Consider the following 10,345-nt stretch of genomic DNA (forward strand, 5'->3'; position numbering starts at 1 on the left):
CTCGCGCATGGCTGAGAATGATAAAAATTTTGGAACCAGAGCTACTAAGTTTGATCCATCTTCATCTTTTGAGTTAAAAGAATTGAGATCACAACTATCTAACTTGACTGCTCTTGTTACGCATATGGCACAAGGGGGAGTAGCCTAAGTCAAGAGCTACGGAGCTTGTAAAGCGTTAGGACAATCATCTGAAGCATATACTCAACCTCAAGTAAATGCAGTTAGGGGTTACTAGAGAAAGTATGACCCTCATACCCTTGTTTACAACCTAGAATGGCATGGTCACCTCAACCTCAAATGGGGAGGTTAAGGGCAAGGACATCAGAGTCCAACTTATTTCAATCAACCATCGTCATCTTCTTTAAGTATATCATTGGAGGACATCGTTAAAACCATAGCTAACCATTCTTTGAAATTCCAACAAGATATTCACTAATTGCAAAAGGACTCCATCCAGCTGTCACAAGATAACAAAGCATTGCAACATGAGACAAGAACTGGGTTAGCAAATTTGGGTACTCAAGTTACTCAGCTAGCCACAGCGGTGGGCCATTTAGAAGGTAAGAGTTCAGGAAGCTACTAGCTCAATCAGATAATGCTAATGTGAGTTCCATTACGCTTAAGAGCAAGAAGAAGCTTCCATATCCGACACTCTGCTCAGATGCCCCGACACCACTGGCTGCCATTCCTTCAAAACTTGGTAAGTTCAAAGAGGAAGTCAAACAAAATGAGAAAAGTGAAGCAAAATCTGAGGCACCACCATCGACTCCCGAGGTAAGTACATCGTTTTTGCCTTCAATTGAACCTTATGTACCTAAAGCTACTTTCCCTAGTAGGCTGGTGAAACCGAAGCAGGAAAATAAGGATGAAGAACTTATAGAGATGTTTAAAAAGGTTTAGATCAATATTCCCCTCTTAAATGAAATTCAATATATTCCAAGGTACGCTAAGTTTCTCAAGGAACTTTGCACAAAAAAGAGGATAGGGAAGGACAAAGAATGTGTGATGGTAAGTAAAAATGTTTTGGCCTTGCTTAAAAGAAATATGCCTAAGAAATGTTGTGACCAAGGCATGTTCACATTGCCCTATGATATTGGCAATAGAGTTATTTGGCATGTTATGCTTGATTTAGGAGCCTCTATTAATGTTATGTGTTATCATGTATACGAGGATCTTAAATTAAATGATCTACAAAAAAAAAATGTCGTGTGCATTCAGTTGGCCAATAGATCTTATATTCATTCTCTAGTAGTTGAGGATGTTTTGCTTCAAGTAAAAGACTTAATTTTTCCTGTTGGCTTCTACATTTTGAAAATGGATGAGATTTCTACACCTGTTTCTTCTATGATTTTATTAGGGAAACCATTTATGAAAATTGAAAAAAAAAAAAAATTGATGTTGATAAATGATGTCTCTCTGTAGAATTTGATGGAGAAGTTGTCTCATTCAATATGTATGATGCAATGAAGTTTCCTGAAGAATATCTGTCTCTATGCATGATTGAAACTAATGATTTTGTGGATGAGATTGTTTTGCATGATGAGGATGATTGATGAGTTGATTGCCCCCTATATTGATTTGGATTCACATGATCTATCTCTTTCTTCTGTTAATGTTAGCAACAACGATAAACCTTCTTTTGATATTGGTCTTGGTAATTCGCAGGTACAAGAACTTGAGTTAAAATCTCTCCCCGATCATCTAAAGTACATGTACCTAGGTGAAGGAAACACATTTTCTGTGATAATCTCCAGGGAATAACACCAACCCAAGAGGGCTCTCTAGTAGACACGTTGAAAACGTATAAGAAAGACATTGGGTGGACCCTTTATGACATTAAGGGGATAAGTCCTTCTCTATGTATGCATAGGATTACTTTGGAGGATGGAGCCAAAGCCACGATCAAGCTCAAAGAAGGATCAATCCCACAATGAAGGAGGTTGTTATTAAGGAAATCATCATGCTCAACGAGGTCAGCATCATTTACCCAATTCCTGATAGTAAGTGGGTAAGTCCAATTCACGTTGTACCCAAGAAGACCGGCATGATAATAGTTGAAAACGATAAAGGAGAGATGGTGTCAGTGTGCATTCAGAATGGATGGAGGATATGTATTGACTTTCAAAAGCTTAATGAGGTAACGAAAAAAGATCATTTTCCAATTCCTTTTCTTGATTAGATGGTGAAATGGCTTGCCAGGAAGCCATTCTTTTGTTTTCTTGATGGATTCTTAAGTTTTTACCAAATTATAACTGCTCAAGAAGATCAAGAAAAGACGACCTTCACTTGGGACCTACGCCTTCAAGAGGATGCCATTCGGGCTTTGCAATGCCCCAGATACATTGCAAAGATGTATGATGAGTATCTTTTTAAATTTCATAGAAAAGTGTATTAACTTCTTTATGGACGACTTTATCGTCTACGAAGATTCTTTTGATGATTGTTTGCACAACCTCAGTATTGTCATGAAACGTTTCATTGAAACAAATCTTGTGCTTAACTATGAAAAGTGTCATTTTATGGCTTCCCATGGTACTGTGCTAGGGCATCTGGTTTCTTCTAAAGGCATTGAAGTAGATAAGGTTAAGATAGATGTAATTACTAACCTTCCCTACCCTACATGCATCAGGAAAATTCGTTCTTTTCTTGGTAGCATAGGTTTTTACAAGCGTTTTATCAAGAACTTTTCGAAGTTGGCCCTTCCTCTATCCACATTACAGCAGAAAGATGTTCCATTTGAATTTGGTAAGAAGTGCCAGAAGGCGTTTGACACTTTGAAAAAGAAGTTGACCACTACCCCAATTCTTCAACCGTCAATGGGACATCCCGTTCGAAGTTATATGTGATGCTAGTAATCTAGCCATAGGAGCAGTTCTGGGATAATGTGTTGACAAGAAGAGCCATGTCATATGTTTTGCATCAAGGACCCTCAATCTTACTCAAATCAACTATACCACAACTAAAAAAGAGTTTTTGGCTATTGTTTTCGCATCAGATAAATTTTGATCCTATATTCTTACTTTTCCTGTTACAATTTATACTGACCATTCTGCCCTTAGGTACCTCATGACCAAGAAGGAGTCCAAGCATCAACTTGTTTGTTGAATTCTTCTCCTTCAAGAATTCAACTTGACCATCAAGGATAAGAGGGGAACAGAAAATTCAGTAACAGATCACTTGAGTAGGATATGCAAGAAGTGTTGGAATTGGTATCCTAATTCTCTCGGTGGTCTCGTAGTTTATAAACTTTTTGTATACATTGTAATAAATAAAATAAATGTTATTTTATTTTCATTTATTCATATCCAATAAACTAAGATCTGTGGTTATTTAAGGTTAGGTCACATCAACCTCGGTGAAATGTTGACTTCTAAAAGGTTTAGAAGAAAACTCATTCTTGGTATGTGAATCATGCCTTGAAGGCAAGATGACCAAACAACCTTTTACTGGAAAAGGTTATAGAGCCAAGGAAACCTTGGAGCTTATACATTCAGACTTCTTTGGTTTGAGTGTTAGAGCTTGAAGTGGGTATGAACATTTTATTTCTTTTATACATGATTATTCAAGATATGGGTATCTATACCTAATGCAACATAAGTCTGACACTCTTGAAAAGTTCAAGGAGTATAAGGCTGAATTTGAAAACTTGTTAGGTAAAAAGATAAAAACACTACATTCTGATCGTGTGGTGTGTATATGGACCTCGAATTTCAGTACTATATGATAGAACATGGAATCACGTCCCAACTCTCTGCCCCAGGTACACCTCAGCAGAATGGTATATCAGAAAGGAGAAACAGAACCCTGTTATAATGGTTCGGTCTATGATGAGTTATGCTCATCTTCTAGACTCGTTTTGGGGATTTACAGTGGAGACTGCATGTTATATTCTTAACAACGTTCCTCGAAAAGTGTTTCTGAAATACCTTTTGAGCCATGGAGAGGCCGTAAAGGTATTTTACACCACTTCAGGATTTGGGGATGTCCAACCCACGTGCTTGTGGCTAACCCTAAAAAGTTGGAACCACGTTTGAAAGTTTGCCTCTTTGTAGGCTACCCCAAGGAAATTAGAGGTGGATACTTCTATGATCTGAGTGAGAATAAGATGTTTGTGTCGAAAAATGCTATCTTCTTGGAAGAAGACCACATCAAGGATCATAAACCACGAAGAAAACTTGTTTTACATGAGATTTCTAATGAGACTATTGAGAGTTCAACAAGAATTGTTGAACAGACTGATAGATTAACAAGACTTGTTGATGTCGGTTCATCTAGTCAACCATCTCAAGAGTTGAGACTACCTCGACGTAGTGAGAGGGTTGCGAACCCACCGAAATGCTACATGGGTTTGACTGAAGCCCAAAACATCATGTCTGATGATGAAGTTGAGGATCCATTGTCTTATAAGCAAGCAATGGAGGATGTTGACAAAGATGAGTGGATTAAAGCCATGAATCAGGAAATGGTGTCTATGTACTTCAATTTTGTCTAGGAACTTGTGGATTAACCGGATGGGGTAAAACCTATAGGGTGTAAGTGAATCTACAAGAGAAAACGAGGTGTAGATGGAAAGGTATAGACCTTTAAGGCTAGACTCGTGGTAAAGGGTTATACCCAGGTTGAGAGAGCAGACTATGAGGAAACTTTCTCATTTGTTGTCATGTTGAAGTCTATCAGAATTTTTCTGTCTATAGCCACATTTTATGATTATGAGATATGGCAAATGGACGTCAAAACTGCCTTTCTGAATGATAATCTTGAGAAGACCATCTACATGGCTTAACCAGAGAGATTCATTGTTCCAGATCAAGAGCAAAAGGTTTGCAAGCTTAATAGGTCCATTTATGGGGTGAAACAAGCATTTAGATCGTGGAACATTAGATTTGATAGTGCGATCAAATCATTTGGCTTTGATTAAAATGTTGATGAGCCTTGTGTTTACAAGAAAATTATCAACAACTCAGTAGCTTTCCTGGTGTTGTATGTGGATGATATCCTTCTCATTGGGAATGATGTAAGTTTTCTGACTGACATTGTGGCTAGCTGCCCAATTCCAAATGAAAGATTTGGGAGAGGCGCAGTATGTTCTAGGGATCCAGATCATTCGAGATCGTAAGAATAAGAGGTTGGCCTTATCTCAGGCATCACACATTGGCAAGATGTTGATGAGGTACTCGATGCAGAATTCCAAGAGGGGTTTATTACCCTTCAAGCTTGGAGTTACTTTGTCTAAGGAGAAATTTCCTAAGACACCTCAAAAGGTTTAGGAAATGAGACAGATTCCCTATGCTTCGGCTATTCGAAGCTTCATGTATGCAATGTTATGTACTAGACCTGACATTTACTATGCAGTAGGGATTGCCAGTCAATATCAATCCAATCCAAGATTAGATCACTAGATGACGGTCAAAATGGTTCTCAAGTATATTTGGAGAACGAAAGACTATATGCTCGTGTATGGAGATAAGGATCTGATCCTTACAAGATATACAGACTCTGACTTTCAGACTGTTAGAGATTCTCGTAAATCGACATCCGGGTCAGTGTTTATTCTGAATGGAAGGGATGTAGTTTGGCGAAGCATCAAGCACGAATACATCACGGACTCCACTATAGAAGTCGAATACATAGCGGCTCATGAAGCTGCTAAGAGGCTGTTTGGCTTAGGAAGTTCCTTACCGATTTGGAAGTTGTTCCAAATACGTCTTTGTCGACCACTCTCTATTGTGATAACAGCGGGGCTGTGGCAAATTCTAAGGAATCTCAGAGTCACCATAGAGGCAAGTATATTGAACGGAAGTATCATTTAATCAAGGAGATAGTGCATCACGGTGATGTGATTGTTGGGGTTTGTGCCCTAAAGTCTCGTGTCCTGTAGTTTGTAAACAACTTTGTACAAACGCTTGTAATGTATAATATATATGATATTTACTTCACTTCTTGACTTTGCACTTTTAGATGTTTTTATTTTACCACAAAACAATAAACTTAATATCCCTGGTTGTCTTTATGTAACTTAAGCATGTATGTAGTGTTATACAAGTGGATCATGTCTTAAGTGACAACCAAAATGGTCCGTAGTATATAGATATAGGAGGGAAACTTTATCCTGGTAACACTACAGACGCGCGTCGACTTTGTCGAATAGTTACAAGTGTTGTGGCTTGTGACAGATGGTCTGATCCTGATCATTCGAGTAGGGGACATGCGAGTGTGGGCATCCTATACAAAGAGTTTGTATAAGACTTGACCTCGAAATGTTACGTCTCGTCATATAACTCCATTCATGACAGAGACTTCACTTCACTAGGATGACCATAGGTAACATGATCACAATCCTGAGTGAGTTGGGAACTCCTGCCATTGAGGGCGCTTCTTTGATTTGCATGGGTATGAGTGGCCAGAGCACCGACTCAAACCTACCATTTTGAGGATTCGTCTGATTTAGGAGCTGGGAACTCAGCTTTACAAGATGGAGTTCACTCCTTCCCCGAAGTAGGGGTAAGTAGATAGATTGCTCTCTTAAGGGCTGATCTTGGGGCTTGAATGATGTGGCGCCACACACCTTCTCATGGCCCAAGAGGTGTTCACACATAGTAGAACTATGTTGTATTGCTCATTAAAGGGATCAGTGATACTTAAGGAGTAATATGTAACTACAGAAGCAAAACGGTAAATTGACCAACTGTACTTACGAGCATCTGTGAAGGGTCATTGTACTGATGATTGGTTATATTCAATAGACATAGAAATATATCTATGGTAAGAAGAGTTCAACTGTCGGTCTTTAGTGAATGTCTGGCAATTAACGGATGGTGGATATTATGGCTAAAGAGTTTGGTCAGCTATTCACGTATCGTTGGAGATTCGAGCCATAGATCCATAAAGTCCCCTTGTATCTTCACCTAAACGATCAAGCACTTTTGTCTATACGATAGACGAGCCTATCTACCACTTACTTGATCGTTGTATATGATCTCCCTTCCTCATTCCCTCTACCAAATCTGAACAAAACCCACCCTTTGGATTTTCACTCCAAGAATACGACTCTGAGTGGTGGTATCATCCCCGTTTCCTTCTATTCGTGTGGGGACTGTTCGAGGTAGACGATTGGGTTTTGTTGAGCGATTGCTTACCGTCTCAGCAAAAGCGAGATTTGTTGTGAAGAATAAGTCTTCAACTGGTATGATCTCTCGATCTCTTATTTATTGTTCCTTTAAGCATGTCAAGAATTTAGCATTATGAATGCATATTAGTATGTTTGAATGTATATGTGGAAATTTTGTCACAATGAATTGGAAAGATCCGCTTCCGCTTGTAGGTACTTTTGAATAAGAGTTCCTTCAGTGATAGTCACGAAGATCGCGTCAGAGCACAACGTTGCTGATCCGTTTACAAAGGCTCTCACGGCTAAAGTGTTCGAATGTCATCTGAAGAGTCTGGGTCTACGGGACATGCGACACCTTGTCTAGGGCAAGTGGGAGATGATACTAGGTATAGAGTATGCCTTACTTTATTATATTGTACTGTTTTATGTATTGTGCATTAGTCTCCCGAGGCATTAGGACAAGAAGGAGATTGTTGGGATTGGTGTCCTAATTCTCCCAATGTTTACATAGTTTGTAAACTTTTTATACACATTATTATTAATAAAATAAAATGTTATTTTATTTGCATTTACTCATATACAATAAACTAAGATCCGTGGTTATTTCATGTAACTTAAGCATGTATGTGAGATATACAAGTGGATCATGCCTTAAGTAATAATCTAAATGGTCTGTAGTATAAGGATAAAGGAGAGATACCTTATCCTTGTGACACTATGGATAGAGCCCGCTTTGTAAATATTTACAAGTGTCGTAAAGTGCTACAAATGGTATAATCCTAACCATTCATGTAGAGACATACGAGCGAGGGTATCCTATACAAAGAGTTTGTATAAGACCGGACCACGAGATGATTAGTCTCTTTATATAACATCGTTGATAATTGAGACTTACATTTCACTAAAATGACCATAGGTGACATGATCTTAATCCTGAGTGAGTTGGGAACTCCTGCCTATGAGGGCGGTTTTTTGATTGGTATGGGTGAGAGTGGCTAGGTTACCAACTTAACAAGCCTACCTTTTTGGGGACTCGTCTAATTGGAAAGCTGGGAACTCAGCTACACAAGACGAAATTCACTTCTTCTCCGAAGCAGGGGTAAGTAGATAAATTGCTCCCTTAAGAACTGATTCTGGGTCTTGAACATAGTGGCTACACCCTCTCTTTGGAAGAGAGGACTCAATCATAATAGTACTATTACTTATTGTTCATTAGAGGAATATCTGGTACTTAAGGAGTTAGATGTAACTATAGGGGCAAAACGGCAAATTGGTCCAGCTGTACTTACAAGCGATTTGTGAAGGATTATCGCACTGTTGATTGGTTATATGGACACAAAAATATATCTGTTGTGAGAACAGTGCATCTGTCGGTCTTTAGTGGAGTGCCCGACAATTAATGGATGGTGGATCTCGTGACTAAAGAGTTTAGTCAGTTATTCACGTACCGTTGGAGCTTCAAACTACAGGTCCATGAGGTCCCCTTGGTAGCTCAATGGGTTCAAGTTGAGAATCAGATTTTGGGTGCGTTTGATGTGTTCAAATTAACAAGAGAAAATTCAATTATATGTGATATAATTGATGTGATGTATTAGATACATTAATTGGAGGAATTAATATAAATATGATTTATATTAAGTATCATATAATAGAAAAAGAATTGTGGTTTATATGTTTCATATGATGAAATATTAAAACTATACGCTATAAATATAATATGATAAGTTGGTTATCATATTTATTTATAATATATTAATTATAAGATAATTAATTCTTTTTCTCTAATAACCATTTTGAATGGAAGGTTATTGAAAGTTTTATGGTAACCGTGAGATAAAAGGAAAATTGTTTTCCAAAATTAGTAGGTAATTCATTTGGAAAATACTCACGGAAAGGGCTATCAAGTAAAAATAGTTTTTACTAAGCGATAGTCGTTGAGAGCATACACGATCGCTTAGAGTTGACTATACGATAGTTACTCATTGATCGTTGCTATATGATCGAGTAGCAAAGTTTATGCGATAGGCTTCCATTATCTAAACGATCGAGTACATCGTCTATGCGATAGGCAATGTTCATATCTCCCACTTATTCGATCACATACCTCCTCTCTTCCTCAATCCAAGATCATATAAAGCCCACGACTCATGGATTCTCACATCGAGAATACCAAGGTAATACTTGTGGTGGTGTTCTTACTCAGTTCGTGAATGAAGTTAGACTCGATTGGGTTCGAGGTGCATTCAGACGATCGTTGTGTTCGTGTTCCTATTGTTGGTTGTTCCTGTTCTGGATGCATTGGAGACTGATGGAGGGATTCATGAAGAATGATTCTTCAAAGGTACGCATACTCTATCCCTTGTATTGTCGCGTAGCATGCTGTAATTTCTATTGATGCATAACCTGTTTGTTTTCGTTTAAGACTATAATTGTTTGTGTTTAATCTGAATGGGATTTGGAACGATCCACTTTCGCTGCTCATGGAGATCTCTGTTTGTGATTTCCTTCAAGAAGAAGATCTGACATCTATGTGAGAGGGTTTCCCTGACAAGTACTTATTCCAGGTAACCACATCAAAACCATGGTATGTTGACGTGGTTAACTTCCTAGTGATTGATAAGTTCCCTCATGATATGCCTACTTCTAGGAGAGCAAACTGTGTAATGACTCTAAAAATTTTGTTTGGGATCCACCTTACCTTTAAAAAATTTTCTCTGACCAAATCATTAGGAGGTGTGTCCCAGATGAAGAATTTGAGTCAATACTATCATTCTGTCATGATTTGGCATGTGGTGGGCATTTTAGCCCTAAGAGAACTGCTAGGAAAGTCTTAGATAGTGGTTTGATCTGGAAGTCTCTATTTGTTAACTATTATACATACTGTAAATCTTATGAAAAATGTCAGAGGTCAGGATCTCTTTCTAGGAGGAATGAATTTCATTAAACTCAATTCTTGTCTGTGAAGTTTTTGATGTCTGGGGCATAGAATTTATGTGGTCTTTTTCCTCTTCTTATGGATATTTTTATATTTTGCTAGTCGTCGATTATGCGTCGAAGTGGGTTGAGGCTATCCGCACTAAGACTAACAATGCTACTATTGTTTCAGGATTTCTGAAGGCTAACATATTTTCCAGGTCTGGCATCCCAGCGCTATAATCAATGACCAAGGTTCCCATTTATGTAACTGAAACATTGAAGCCCTTTTGAGGAAATATAGAGTCCATCATTGAGTGGCCA

This window comes from Benincasa hispida, chromosome 1, assembly GCF_027475165.1.
Source record: "Benincasa hispida cultivar pf3 chromosome 1, pf3_genome.v1.1, whole genome shotgun sequence".
Classification (NCBI taxonomy): domain Eukaryota; kingdom Viridiplantae; phylum Streptophyta; class Magnoliopsida; order Cucurbitales; family Cucurbitaceae; genus Benincasa; species Benincasa hispida.